Genomic DNA, 15766 nt, shown 5'->3' with positions numbered 1-15766 from the left:
CTACTAGATGAGTTAGGGAGCAGCATTTCTCCCTAAATTGTTCAAGTACGTGTTCTGAATGTGGCTCCTTCCCCTTCAGGGTTCCAGAAGTTCAGCCTTGCTGGTGGGCAAGAAGCAGGTATTTTTCTTTCCAGGGTACACTGAGATGCACTATAACAGACAGTAATATTTTCCAAATAATCCATGGAGGAAGTGCCCCCAACTTGAATGGAAAAATGGTTCCTATTTTCAATTTATACTGAATGGTAAGGGAGACAGATGAGATTGGAGGTGAGTACACAAGTCCATGATCAGTGCTACAAAGCTTAACAGGGCTACATGCCACCACAGCCCTGTCCTCCCCTCTAGTCCATTTTAGAGGCCTGTAGAGATTATCTTCCTCTCTGCACACTCCTTCAAGGACCTCAAATGGACTCTTAAATGTGAGAATCCAATGTTTTCCCTATGTTAGAAGTGAGGCCTGGTGGAAAGTGATCAGATCATGGTGGCAGATGCCTCATGAATGGTTTAGTACCATCCCTTTGGTGATAAGTGACTTCTCACTCAACTAGTTTGGGACCTCCCCCTTCTCTCTCTCTTGCTCCTGCTCTAGTCATGTGACATGCGGGCTCTCTATCACCTTCTGCCATGATTGTAAGCTTCCTAAGGCCACAGTAGAAGCAGATGCCAGCACCATGCTTCCTATAAAGTTTGCAACACCATAAGCCAATTAAACCTCTTTTCTTTATAACTTATCCAGTCTTAGGTATTCCTTTAATTCAACACAAGAATGGCCTAGTACATCTTACTAAGCTCATTTGTTGGTTCTAGAAGGTTTTCTACGTAGAGAAACATGTTATCTACAAATAACAATGGATTTTCTCCACTGTCCAATCTATATAACTTTGTCTCTTTTTCTTGCCTTACTGCACTTGATAGAACTTGAAGTACAATGTTAAATAGAAGTGGTGAGATGGCATATTTTTATTGTTTCATTCATTTCTACTCATCTCTACTATTTGCTTTCTTCTACTCGATCTGGGTTTTCACTTTTATTTTTTTTCTCTATTCGGAATCTGCAAATTTAAATTCTAATGAGACATTTCTTCTTATCTAATGTAAGCCTTTAATCCTACCAATTTCCCTTTAAGCACAGATTCAGCTTCATCCCACTAGTTTTATACATTATATTTTCATTTTCATTTAGCTCAGATACGTTGTAACTTCCTTTCAGACTCCCTCTTTGAACCACTGAATGCTTAGAGATATCTTATACAATTTCTAAGTGTTTGGAGATATTTCTGTTATCTTTCAGTTATAAAGTTGTAGTCTAATTCCATTATAATCAGAGAATATGGCTTACATTATTTCAAATCTTTGAAATTTGTCACATTTGTTTTGTGACCCAGGATAGGACATATCTTACTGAACTTTTCATGTGCCATTGAAAAGAATGTGTTTTTTCCTGTTATTGGGTGGAGTGTTTTATTAATATTAATTGTGTCTAGGTGGTTGATAGTGGCATTCAGTTCTATACTCCTGCTGATTTTCCCTCTAACAGTTCAAAGAAGTGTTAAAATCTCTTACTATAATGGTGGGTTTCTGTATTTCTATTTTAAGTTTTGTCAGGTTTTGCCTCATTTTTTGAACCTCTGTTTTCAGTGCGTGCACATTTAAGATTGTGGTCTCCCATTGGTGAGTTAACTTGTTCATCATTAGGTGATGTCCCTCTTTTTCCCTCGTTGTGCTATAAAGTTTACTTTCTCTGATACTAATTAGCCATTTCAGCTTTTTAAGGGAAATTTTGTATTTTTATTAATACAGCAAGTTGTATATACTTTGGGGTACATGTGATATTTTGACACATGTATACAATATGTAATGATCAAATCATGTTAACTGGGATATCCATCACCTCAAACATTTGTCTTTTCTTTCTGTTGGAAACATTGAAAGTTTTCTCTTCTAGCTATTTTGAAATATACATCAAACTATTGTTAGCTATAATTTCTATATTACACTATCAAATATTAGAAATTATCCCTTCTATCTGACTGCATTTTAGTGTCTATTAACCAACTTCTCTTTTTTCCCTCATTCCCCTTCCTTTCCCAGCTTCTGGTAACTATCATTCTACTCTCTACCTCCGTGAAATACACTTTATAACCTCTCACACATGAGTTAGACCATGCAATAATTATCTTTCTGTACCTGATTTACTTTACTTGATATGATGACCCCAGTTCTATCCGTGTTACTGAAAATGACAGGGTTTCATTCTTTCTTATGGATGAATAATAACCTACTGTGGATATATACCACATTATCTGTTCATCTGTTGACAATCTGTTGACAATTCCATATGTTATCTATTGTGAATAGTGCTGCAATAAACTTGAGAGTGCAGATGCCTCTTTGGTATATTGATTTCCCTTCTTTTGAATATACACCAGGCAGTGGGATTGTTGGATCTCATGGTAGATCTCTTTTAAGCTTTTTGAAAAATCTCCATACTGTTCTCCGTAGTGGCTATGCTAACTTACATTCCTATCAACAGTGCACAAGTGTTTTCCTTTCTCCACATCCTTGCCGTCGTTTACTACTTTTTGTCTTTTTGATAATAGCCATTCTAACTGGGGTAAAATAATATCTCACTGTGTTTTTGATTTGCATTTCCCTGATGACTAGTGATGTTGAGTGTTTTTTCATATACTTGTTGGTGATTTGTATGTCTTCTTTTGAGAAATGTCTATTCAGGTTATGATTTATTTTTAATCAGATTGTGTATTTGTTTTACAATTTTTTACGGTTTTAGGTTTTAGATTTAAGTCTTTGATCCATCTTGAGTTGGTTTTTGTATTAGGTGAGAGATGAAGATCCAGTTTCATTCTTCTGCATGTGGCTTGCCCATTTTCTCAGCACCATTTATTGAATTGTTTTACAATTGAGTCATTTGCATTCCTTATATATTCTGGTATTAATCTCCCGTCAGGTGGATAGTTCACAAATGTTTTCTCTCCTTCTGTAGGTTGCCTCTTCACTTTGTTTTCTTTGCTGTGAAGAAGCTTTTTATCTTCATAAAATCCCATTTGTCTATTTTTGTTTTAGTGACTTGTGCTTCTGAGGCCTTACCAAAAAATCTACGCCCAGAGCAATGTCCTGGAGTGTTTCCCTAATGGTTCGGTAATTGCATAGTTTCAGTTCTTACACTTAAATCTTTAATACATTCGGAGTTGATTTTTGTATATGGCAAATGATGGGAATCTAGTTTCATTCTTCTGTATATGAATATTCAATTCTTCCAGCACCATTTATTAAGGAGACCATCATTTCCCAAATATATGTTCTTGGTGCTTTTTTGAAAATGAGTGGGCTGTAAATGTATAGATTTACTTCTGGATTATCTGTTCTATTCTATTTGTCAATGTGTATCTCTTTATGTGAGTACTACCCGATTTTGGTTACTATAGCTTTGTAGTAAATTTTGAAGTCAGATAGTGTGAAGTCTTCAGCTTTGTTCTTTTTGCTCCAGATTGCTATAGCTATTCAAGGTCTCTTGTGGTTCTATGCAAATTTGAGGACTTTTTTCTTCTTATTGTTCAGTAGTTTTTGAATACAGGTAGTTTTGGGCTACATGGATAAGTTCTTTAGAAGTGAATTCTGAAATTTTAGTGCACCCATCACCCGAGCAGTGTACACTGTATCCAATAAATAATTGTTTATCCCCCACCCACCTCCAAACCATCTCCCATGAGTCCCCAAAGTCTATTATATCACTCTTGAGCCTTTTCATCCTCATAGGTTAGCTCCCACTTATAAGTGAAAACATACGATATTTGGTTTTCTATTCCTCAGTTAATTCACTTAGAATAATGACCTACAGCTCCATCCAAGAAGTGCAAAAGACATTATTTTGTTCCTTTTTATGGCTGAGTAGTATTTCATGTTATATATATTATATATATCATGTATATATGTATATATAAATGTGTATGTGTGTATATTATATGTGTATATATATGTGTGTATATATGTGTGTGTGTGTATATATGTAAAACATTTTCTTTATCTACTCATTGGTTGGTTGATGGGCACTCAGGTTGGTTCCATATCTTTGCAATTGCAAATTGTGCTGCTATAAACATGTGTGCGCGAGCATCTTTTTCATATAGTGACTGCTTTTCCTCTGGGTAGATACCCAGTAGTGGGATTGCTGGATCGAATGGTAGATCTGCTTTTAGTTCTTTAAGGAATCTTTATGTTGTTTTCCATAGTGGTTGCACTAATTTACATTGCCACCAGCAGTTTAAAAGTGTTCCCTTTCACTACATTCATTCTAACATCTATCATTTTTTGACCTTTTAATTATGGCCATTCTTACAAGGGTAAGGTGGTATCTCACTGTGGTTTTAATTTGAATTTATCTGATGATTAGTGATGTTGAATATTTTTTCATATGTCTGTTGGCTATTCATATATCTTTTTTTGAGAAATGTATATTCATATTCTTTCCCTACTTTTTGATGTGATTATTTGTTTTTTTCTTGCTGATTTGTTTGAGCTGCTCGTTGATTCTGGATACTAGTCCTTTGTTGGATGCACAGTTTGCGAATGTTTTCTCCCACTCTGTGGGTAGTCTGTTTGCTGATTATTTCTGTTGTTATGCAGAAGTTTTTAGTTTAAGTCCTATTTATTTATTTTTTGGTTTTGTTGCATTTGCTTTTGGATTCTTAGTCATGAATTATCTGCCTAAGCTAATGTCTAGAAGAGGTTTTCTGATGTTATCTTCTAGAATTTTTTATGGTTTTAGGTTTTAGATTTAAGTCTTTGATCCATCTTGAGTTGGTTTTTGTATTAGGCGAGAGATGAAGATCCAGTTTCATTCTTCTGCATGTGGCTTGCCCATTTTCTCAGCACCATTTATTGAAAGGTCGTCCTTTCCCCAATTTATATTTTTGTATGCTTTGTTGAAGGTCATACAATATTGAAGGGTGTCCTTTCCCCAGTTTATGTTTTTGTATGCTTTGTTGAAGATCAGTGGACTATATTTGGCTTTATTTCTGGGTTCTCTATGCTGTTCCATTGGTCTATGTGCCCATTTTTATACAAGTACCATGCTGTTTTGGTAACTATAGCCTTGTATAATTTGAAGTCTGGTAAGGTAATGCCTCCAGATTTGTTCTTTTTGCTTAGTATTGCTCGGCTATGCAGGCTCTTTTTTGATTCCATATGAATTTTAGGATTTTTTTTCTAGTTCTATGAAAAATGGTGATAGTATTTTGATGGGAATTGCATTTAATCTGTAGATTGCTTTGGACAGTATGGTCATTTCATAGTATTGATTCTTCCCATGTATACGCATGGGATATGTCTCCTTTTGTTTGTGTCATCTATTATTTCTTTCAGTAGTGTTTTATAGTTTTCCTTGTAGAGATCTTTCATTTCCTTGGTTAAGTATATTTCTAGGTGCTTTATTTATTTCTTGTATTTGTTATAAAAGGGACCAAGTTCTTGATTTGATTCTGAGGTTGGTCATTGTGAGTGTATAGCAGTGCTACTGATCTGTGTACATTGATTTTGTAACCCGTCTTTACTAAATTCGTTTATCAGATCTAGAGCTTTTTGGATGAGTCTTTAGGGTTTTCTTGGTATGCAATCATATGGTGAACAGCAATAGTTTGACTTTCTCTTTTCCAAATTGGATGCCCATTATTTCTTTCTCTTCTGTGAATGCTAGGATGAGGATTGTTTTTATATATTTCTGTGAAGAATGTCATTGGTATTTTCATAAAAATTCCATTGAATTTGTAGATCATTTCAGGCATTACAGACATTTTAACAAGATTAATTCTTTCAATTCATGAGCATGTACTATCTTTCCATTTTGCAGGTCCTCTTCAATGATTTTCGTCAGCGTTTTATATTTTTCCTTGTAAAGATCTTTCACTTCTTTGGTTTAATTGATTTCTAGGTATTTTATATTCTTTGTATCTATTGTTAAGTGAGATTTTTTTAAATTTATTTTTTAGATTGGGTGCGATTAGCAGGTAGAAATTCTACTGATTTTTATAGGTTGATTTTGTATTCTGCAACTTTGCTAAACTTGTTTATCAATTCCAAGAGTTTTTTTGTGGAGTCTTTATTTTTTTCTTAATATAAGATCATGTTATCTGCAAACAAGGGAGATTCAACTTCTTTCAGTTTGGATGCCTGTTCTTTTATTCACTTGCTTAATTGTTCTGGTTAGAACTTTCAGTCCTATATTGACTAAAAGTGGTGAATATAGGCTTCATTGTCTGCCTCCAGATATTAGTAGAAAGGCTTTCAATTTTTTCTGTTCAGTTTAATATTAGCTATAGGCTTGTTATATGGCTTTTATTGCATTGTAATATGTTCCTTCTATACCCAATTTGTTGAGGGTTTTTATCACGAAGAAGTGTTGAATTTTATCAAATGATTTTCGGCATCTATTATAATCATCCTACTTTTTTTCCTTCATTCTGTTGATATAATGTTATCATGTTTATTGATTTGCATATAGTGAACTATCTTTGCATCCCTGGGGTGTATCCTACTTGACTATGGTGAATGATCTTTCTAATGTGTTGCTGAATTCTGTTTGCTAGTATTTTGTTGTGGATTTTGCATTTATGTTCATCAGAGATGTTGGCCTATAATTTTCTTTTATTGTTGTTTCTTTTTCTGGTTTTTATATCAGAGTATTTCTGGCCTTCTCAAATGAGTTTGGTTGTATTCCCTCCTCTTTGATTACTGAAATAGTTTGAGTAGAATTGGTATTAGTTCTTCTTCAAATGTTTTGTGGAATTCAGCAATAAATCCATCAGGTCTTTTGATTTTCTTTGATGGGAGAAGTTTTATTACTGCTTCCATCTCATTACGTCTTACTGATCTACTGTGGTTTTCTGTTTTTTTATGGTTCAATCTTGGTGCCCCTTTTGCTATATAACACAGATTCTAATATGCTGTGCTTCTATTTTCATTTTTTTCAATAAGTGTTTAAATTTCTTAATTGATTCATTGAACCATTGTTCTATCAGAAATATGTTGTCTAATTTCCAGGTTTTTGTGCAGTTTTCAAAGTTTCTCTTGTTATTTCTAGTTTTATTCCATTGAGGTCAGAAAAGATACTTGATATAATTTCTACTTTTTCAGATTTGTTAAGACATGTTTTGTGATCTAAAATATGGTCTATCCTACAGAATGTTTCACGTGCTGGTGAGAAAAATCTGTATTTGGCAGCAGTTGGATGAAATGTTCTGTAAATGCGTGTTAGGTCCAATTGGCCTAGAATATAGTTTAACGCTGATGTTTCTTTGTTGATTTTCTGCCTGGAAGATCTGCTTATGGCCATAAATGGGATGTTGGAGCACTCTACTATTATTGTGTTGCAGTCTATTTTTATTTCTCTATTATCTATCTCTTAACAGATTGTTACTATAACAATCACATTTTAGTATTTCTTATGGAATAGGTCTGATAAATTTCTTTACTTTTGGGGGCCAGAAGGGGTTCTGGGAAAGTCTTTGTCTCCTTTATTCCTGAAGGATAACTGTGCATGGCACAGTATTCTTGGTTTTTTTTTTTTTTTTTTTTCCTTTAGCATGCTGAATATATCATCCCATTCTCTTTTGGCTTGTAAACTTTCTGCTAAGAAGTCTGCTGCCAGGTGTACTGGATTTCCCTCATATGTTATTTGCTTTCTTCTCTCACTGCTTTCAGGATCTTCTTTTTTGGTTATAATTTGTCTTGTGGCATTATAATTTGGGTTGAATCTGATTGGAATCTTTGACCTTCCTATAACTGAATATATAGATAGATCAATATCTGGATATATCTATCTAATTATCATCATCATCTATTACTTATCTATATCTAGCTTTTCAAGGTTTGAAAACCCTTCCACTATTATTTCTTTAAATAATAACACTACACTATAATAACACAATAATAATACCACTTTGCCTTTCTCTAGTTCTCTTTTTAACTTGAATAACCTGAGTATTTGCTTTTGATGTTGTCTCATAGATACCATAAGCTTTGTTTATTCCTTTTAATTATTTCTTTTTTTTCTCCTCTGACTGTGTACTTTCAAATAAACTGTCTTCAAACTCACCGATCTTTCTGTTTGATCAATTCTGTGATAATCTCCACTGCATTTTTTGTTTCATTTATTGCATTTTCAGCTCCAGGGATTATTGTTTTTTATTATTTCAATCTCTCTATTAAATTTCTCTGATAAATTTATAAATTGGTTCTCTGTGTTTTCCTGAATTTTTTTGAGTTTCCTTAAAACAGCTATTTTGGATTCTTTGTCTTAGAAATCACACATCTCCATTACTTTAGGGTCAGTTTCTGGTGTCTTATTTTGTCTCATTGGTGAGGTCATATTTCTCTGAAGTTTCTTGATACTTGTGGAAGTTCAACAATGTGTGCAGATTAAGATATTAAGTATTTGTTTTAAAATAAAAAAGCCACAGTCTGGCTTTTTGTGTGCCTGTCCTTCTTCAGAGGTCCTTCTAGGCATTCTAAGTTTTCTGACAGTTGTGTCCCTGACCCTGTGACCACTGCAGTTTTCTCAGCAATAAGAAGATTTTCTAATCTCAGGCTTTCTGTGAGTCTCATGAGGACTCTGATACAGCTTTCCAACCCAGGTGGATCTGGAGAAAACCCAAGGAAGGTACTGGGCTGCATGAAAACACTGGTCAGGGACCTTGGGCCAAAAGTCTGCCCTGGTGGCCTTGAGTGGCATCCCTCTCCCAGCAAGTTCCTGCACAGCTGAGATAGCTCCCCGATTGCAATAGGAAGTGCCAGAGCTGAGACTGAGACCCCTCAGGATCCTCTGTAGTACAGAGCCTGGAGAGCCTGTGTCATTCATCCAGTCAGATATGCATATTTTAGCAGGTCTGAGAACATATGAGATAGTTCCCCATCTGTAGCAAGAGGAACCAGAGCTGAGACTGGCCCCCCTTGGGATCTGGTATAGGACAGAGGCTAAGGAGCCCATTGGTAAAGGTTAAACTCCAGGCTATGAGGTATGGGTGAATCTTCCTCTGGGTCCTTATATAAGCAGTTCCGATGCCAGACCTCAGCTGAAGAAGGCTGTAGCAGGGCAACCAGGCAACTTTCAGGTTCACTGCCAAGACTGGTGTCAGCAAACAGATGAACCTTTCTGCCAAGGCACTGGTGTGCACAATTTTTTCTCAGGCCCTTGACAGGTAGTTTTGCTTGCAAACTCAAGACCAAACAGAAAAGTAATCAACCCCCTGGGGCACTGGATTATTTTGGGGCTTGAACCCAGAAGAAATACTGGCAAGGCAGATCAGCCACCTGGATATCTGTCTGCACTCTCAAAATTTCCTTCTTAGATCTTTAGCTCCACTGGGCTTTTACAAACTCCTATCTATGAGCAGAATATCTTCTATTCTGCCATCTTGGTGACATCACTTTGATCAGTTTCAGCTTTCTTTGAACAAGTGTTTGCATAGTACATCTTTCTTTTTTTTCTCCTCTTACTTTTAACCTACTGATACCATTAATTTTAAAGCCAAGCAAGGTGGAGAATTGTGGTTGTGAGTGTCCAGTTGCCAGACTGCTCCTCCAGCTAAGGTATTCCCTCCACCACCCTCTGCCCTCTTCCTGTTTCTCCTCCACCTAAATGTCCATGTCAAAAAGCCCTACATAAATTACATTACCCCATTATTCATAGAGGACCTTTCTTTTTCTTGACTACTGATTTTCTGAGATCCTCTCTCTCAAACCTCTTTCTTCCCAGTTTATCTCCCATTCTCATTTATGTCTCAGTCAAAATATCATGTTTTATTTTTCTTGCTGTCATAAGGGTCCACTCAGCCCTAGATAGTGCCTAGTTGCCCAGCTGTAGCCAGTGTACTGCAATGACAATTATTTCCTTTGGGTTGATGTTTCAGGACTAGACTCAAGGGGGAGAAGACATGTGGGTAAGGGACTAGGAGTTGAGGATTGGAGGAGTCTCCTCACCACTTCAGCCCTGCTGATGTTCTCAAGACAAGAATGATGACAACCGGTGGCTCAAGCCTGTAATCCCAGCACTTTGGGAGGCTGAGACGGGCGGATCACGAGGTCAGGAGATCGAGACCATCCTGGATAACCCGGTGAAACCCCGTCTCTACTAAAAAATACAAAAAACTAGCTGGGCGAGGTGGCGGGCGCCTGTAGTCCCAGCTACTCGGGAGGCTGAGGCAGGAGAATGGTGTGAACCCGGGAGGCGGAGCTTGCAGTGAGCTGAGATCCGGCCACTGCACTCCAGCCTGGGTGACAGAGCGAGACTCCATCTCAAAAAAAAATAAAAAAATAAAAAAAAAAAAAGAATGATGACAACAAGTGATATTGATTTTACTCATCAAAGTTGATTACCATTGACAGAGACCAAAGACATATTGCTTGTCATGTCACAAAGACACAGGCCAAAACATATTCAAGAGCTAGAGAAACAAATTCCACCTCTCTAGGTAAACAGCTACAAAGTCACATTGCAAATATATGGATTCAGGGAAGAGAAGAATTTGTGGCCATTTTTATAATCTACCATGAGTCGTGAAGAGTTTAATGTAGTCTGGACAAATTAGTTAACATAATAGAGAGGTGACCCTATTGTGAATGGTGCTAACATTGAACTTGTTATGAAATTTAAATTCAAGATGGTAATGTTTTGTAATGACAGATAACTTAAATCTCATTATATTATTCACCAGACTCACTCTGCACTAAAGAGTTAAAAACAGAACATATCTCAAACTCAGTAATTAAAACCATGAGTTAGATATATTCCTGAGGTTAGAAGCACAGAAGCGTTAGCACTTTACTTGATGAATTAGATGCAAAGTATGCCGATCAACTATACATGAATTTTAGGTGGCTTGCTTGTGGCATGGTGAATTGAAAAAAAAAAAAACTCCTTCATTTCACCCAATGAAGAAACTTGGTCTTGGCTCCTTACCAAAGATTAGATCAAATACTTGGCCTTTTTACTGAACAATACAACCCATTTAAACACTTTGAATCTTTCTCAGATAAACATTTATGAATAATTACCGAAAATTATAATCCTATTCACTGAAATCAGTTTCCAGAAATAAAAGGATTGAATTATATATCCTAAATTGCTGAATTGAAAAGTGAATTCAGAAAGTAAAAATCTAAAAATAAACCAGCATGGTTGAATTGACTTTTTTCAATTAATATTGATAGCGGGACTGAAGAGTTACAAATAGCAATAATTATAGAAGTAGGGAAGACAATACTGAAAAACAATATGGCAATGTAGGAATGCCAGAAATCTACAAATATCTCAGAAGAAGCTATCCTAAATATAAAACTATTGTGTAAAGTTTCTATCCATGGGCAGAGTGCCTACATTTGCAAACAGCAATTTGCCTTTATAAAATAATAAACTAAATATCGCGACCATTTAAAGGATACAAATTTGAATCCTGTGTTGCACATACACTGTGAAATGTAAGTTTTGCCGCTGATTTCTTGGTGCAAAAGAAGAGATGTCAACTTTTTAGTCCCCAGTTCAGAAATAATAAATAATAAAGGAAAAATTAAAAATTAATTGTGTCTGCATTCCAATTTGTATTTTTCAAATGTGAATTTAAAATATAACCTCCAACAAGTGTTTGTATTATGTTACACACATACCCAATAGTTCAGCAAAAATAATCAAATTTTATTAAATTTTGGCAGTTAGTTTTTCTCACACATTACTTTCTTCATTCTGCATTGCCTATCTGGCTCCCATAGGTTTTGAATTTACACCCCCTGAAATAGGCTGAGCCAGATTAAAACTGATGCCAGGGGTACCAATCTACAAAAAGTAATCAAATCAGGGTTAATCAGTAAAATGTAAACTTCCTCCACTCCCATGAAGTGAAGCTCGTCATCCAGTTTAATTTTGTAAATACACCTCTCTAAAGTGTTTCTCTGTTGAATGTTTTTGTGATGTGCAGTTCCAGCTAAAAATGAGTAGTTGTAGATAAAATTTGGAAGCCATAAAATGCTTAGCTTAATGTTGTTTACCAGTGGATGCGTGATTTTACTTTAGCACCTAATTTTTTAATTCTTCAATACACAGTCTAATAAATTGCCTCGTTTAAGAAATCTTGAAATCTAAAAATTATGATTTTAAAACTTTTATTTTGGTGATTCTTTTTCAAGAAATTAACTCAGTTTTGGCTACTAGAAATGAATGTAGTAGAAAATCAGTTTCCACATAAAGTGAATTAATGGAAAAGCAGTATCTCCCTTCCCCTTCTAGGTAAGTGTTCTGTGCCTCCCTAACTTTTGTAGAGGCCCTGGCAACAGTGCAAGTTGAGGTCTTCCTAATACAAATCTGGGGATTTAAAAGTTATAAATTGGCCGGGCGCGGTGACTCACGCCTGTAATCCCAGCACTTTGGGAGGCCGAGGCGAGTGGATGGCAAGGTCAGGAGATGGAGATCGTCCTGGCTAACATAGGTGAAACCTCGTCTCTACTGAAAATGTAAAAAATTGGCCGGGCATGGTGGCGGGTTCCTGTAGTCCCAGCTACTCGGGAGACTGAGGCAGGAGAATGGCGTGAACCTGGGAGGCGGAGCTTGCAGTGAGCTGAGATCGAGCCACTGCACTCCAGCCTGGGCGACAGACAGAGACTCCGTCTCAAAAAAAAAAAAAAGTATAAATCAATCTAATAACCTAATAAGATGTGTTTTATTCTCCTACTTTAATAAATATACCTTCATAATGACCTGGAAGTCTGGGTTCAAATATAACATTTAAGATCATGGGAGTTTTGTACTAGAACAAGGCGTGATAAGGAAAGCAGGCTCTGGTCTCCGGTTCCAAGCTTACAGCTTCCTACTTCTCTTCCTACTCCCAGCTCCATCCCATAGTACAATACACTGGAATGAGCCAGCCTGCACATGCAACCTTCTGACACATCCCTCAAACAGCACTGCCTTGGCCAACCCTCAGGAAAAAGTTGACCAAATATGGCTAAATGTTACTAACTGATAACTCTCAGTGGAGCAGGTAAGTATTTATTGTACTATTCTTGCCATTTTTTGAAAAGTTTAAAATTTTTTGAAATAAAAATATTGGGGAAATCAAAGTTTTGGTGTTAAAGTCTCCAAGTAACAAAATGGATTTGCCTTGAGCTACACAGCTTCTAAGTGATGAAGCAAAACCATAGCCAGGCCTTAGAGTTCAAATCTGGTGTCCATTTCACACCCTCTACTACATAACTGTGGATCTATGAATCTAGAGTAGAGGGCACTAACAACCTGTGATTCTGTTCTCACTTTGGACAAGTTTTTGAGCAAAAAGATATGTATGTTCATGAAGATAGAAGAGTCTCAACTTAGAACAAGAAATCATCTCTAAAAAGTCTCTAAAACAAAAGGAGATTATATTTTACCATTGAAGGCTAGAAATATTCTTATCTGCAGTCATGGAAAATAAAATGAAGTTTCTACATGGCACTAGCCTACAAATAAATGTAACTGAACTTATTCACTGCCTTTTCTTTGAAGTTCAAAGTTGATTACTCCAAGCAGCTGTTCCTCCATCACTAACAAATGGCTATAGAAATCATTATGTATATAGCCACTGATTTGGGAGAAGAGTCTTTTAATAACAAGAACAACAAGTTTATCCCTCCAGTATTTTTCCCACCCATAAAGCACTGACAAGACCACAGACTCCCTGTCACATAGTTAAAAATGTATGATTCTCCCATTGCAGTAAAGACCATACTCACACTCAGATCTTGGTTTCTAAATATCAATCTCTATTGAAAGGAATTGGGGCTCCTTGAAGAAGTGGCTGATTCTAGAGTTGGGGCAGGAAAATGTAAGATGAACCAGGAGCATCTCATAGTGCCAGAGAGTACAGAAATGTTCCAACAAGGAAAAGGATCAGGGTTTGTCAAAGGCACAAAGAAGCTGACCTGAAAGAGCTCCCACTCACCAAAGCTGGACCAATTTGAGCAACAAAATAAATAAAGCATTATATTGTTACCAAAGTTTAAAGTAAACGTACAAATCCATAGTGATATAAATAAATGATTGAATGGATGGCTACATCAATAAGTAAATAAGAACAAGGAGACAAATCCCCCTACCTCACCTCTCGCCCTGACTGTGGGCTGGACTTGCTCCCAAACAGAAGAACATAGAAAAAGACAAACAGTAATTTTACATTGAAGAAACCTGGCAAACACTACCTTAACCAAGCGATCACAATTTACATTACCAGTGATAAGTCATGTTGAGATTCCATACCCCCATTGTGATGAGAAGGATACTCTACCACTGTGGTATTCTTTGTGAAAACTCATAACCCCAATTTAATCATGAGCAAAACATCAGACAAACCCAGAATGAAAGACACTACAAACTACCTAACCAGTACTCCTCAAAACTGTCAAGATCATGAAAAACCAGGAAACACTGAGAAACTCACAGACCAGAAGAGACGGAGCAAAGATAACTAAATGTAATGTAGTATCTTAGAGGGGATACTAGAAGAGGAAAAAGGTATCAATGGAAAAACTGAAAAAAGCTGGATAAGCATGTAATTAATAGCAATGCAGCAATCTTTGTTTCTTAGTTTTGACAAATGTACCACCATGATGTGAAATGATAACTGTAGGGGAAATTGAAACAGGTGAGGGCTTCCTCTATGGGAACTCTTTGTATTATCCTTACTATTGTATATAAATCTAGAATTACCCCAAAATGAAAATTTATTTTTTAAACTGTAACGGTTTAAATGTTTTTCAAAAAAAATTAGAAAAGTTTCAAATTTTCGGTTTCTTACATTCTCACTGAAAACAATTATTTTTGTCCTTTGTTAACATAAAATCTAAAAGTTCCGGGTTAGTCAAGCACTTGCTTAATAAATCATGGTATAGGTACTCCCTGGCTGATGTTTCAAAGTAAAACCATACTTCTGGAACCAATAACTAAAACATTTCTGTCTGTGACTTAAACACAACAACAAAAATAGTACTTGACTGATGTAAACTTAAACATTTACACAGTAGTTGTAAATAAATATGATTTTTGTGTTTGGACATCTTGTATAATGTCATAAATGTGAAATGTTATTTTGCTAATTGAAATTTATTCATTCAACAAAACTTATGGTAGAAACAAGAAAACAGGCAATATGATTTCAACTTCCCCTCAATCCTTAGTCAATCAATAAATATTGGAGTTCTAAACTTATGCAAAACACTATTTTCCAGTGTTATAAGGAATACAAAAATGATGGTAGAATATTATGTCAATTATAAAGTGCTTTCCAGTTCATTACACTTGTTACTTCGAGTATTACAGAATAGTTCTCAGCACAGGGACTGACCCGAGAGTTTTATGTCATTAATGTATTCATACAAACATCAATATCAGCAGCCACTTCAGCTGGACATTATTTTTATCTCCTTTTTGCCAGTGTGAAAGAGGCTAAGTACTTGACCAGAGTCACCCAAATAGCAAGAGGTGAAGTCAAGGTTTGATCCAGATGTGTGGCATTCTACAGATCAGGTTCTTGACTGCCATTTTACACCCTCGCTCCTCCTGGGACAAGTGAAGGCAGCTGAAAGATGACAGCAAGGTCACAAGGCAAGGAGACAAAGGACCCGTTTGCCGCCTTGACAGCTTGTGTCTCTATGGTTCCTTGTGCCTGTGTCTACTCTGGTCCTTACCACATTGATTTTTTCTAAGTCTTTAAGAGAGATTCACTTTATT

At 36.1% G+C, this 15766-nt stretch overlaps 1 long non-coding RNA gene across 3 annotated transcripts in view; it reads right to left on the bottom strand.

Annotated features, from left to right (window-relative positions):
- The window catches only part of LOC103876822, a 58269-nt gene that overhangs the window by 11586 nt on the left and 30917 nt on the right, over nucleotides 1–15766 (bottom strand). The window lies entirely within an intron of this gene.

The sequence above is a fragment of the Papio anubis genome, chromosome 1, assembly GCF_008728515.1.
Source record: "Papio anubis isolate 15944 chromosome 1, Panubis1.0, whole genome shotgun sequence".
Lineage (NCBI taxonomy): Eukaryota > Metazoa > Chordata > Mammalia > Primates > Cercopithecidae > Papio > Papio anubis.
Note: the sequence above shows the minus strand (reverse complement) of the source record. Positions and strands in the feature narration are given on the sequence as shown.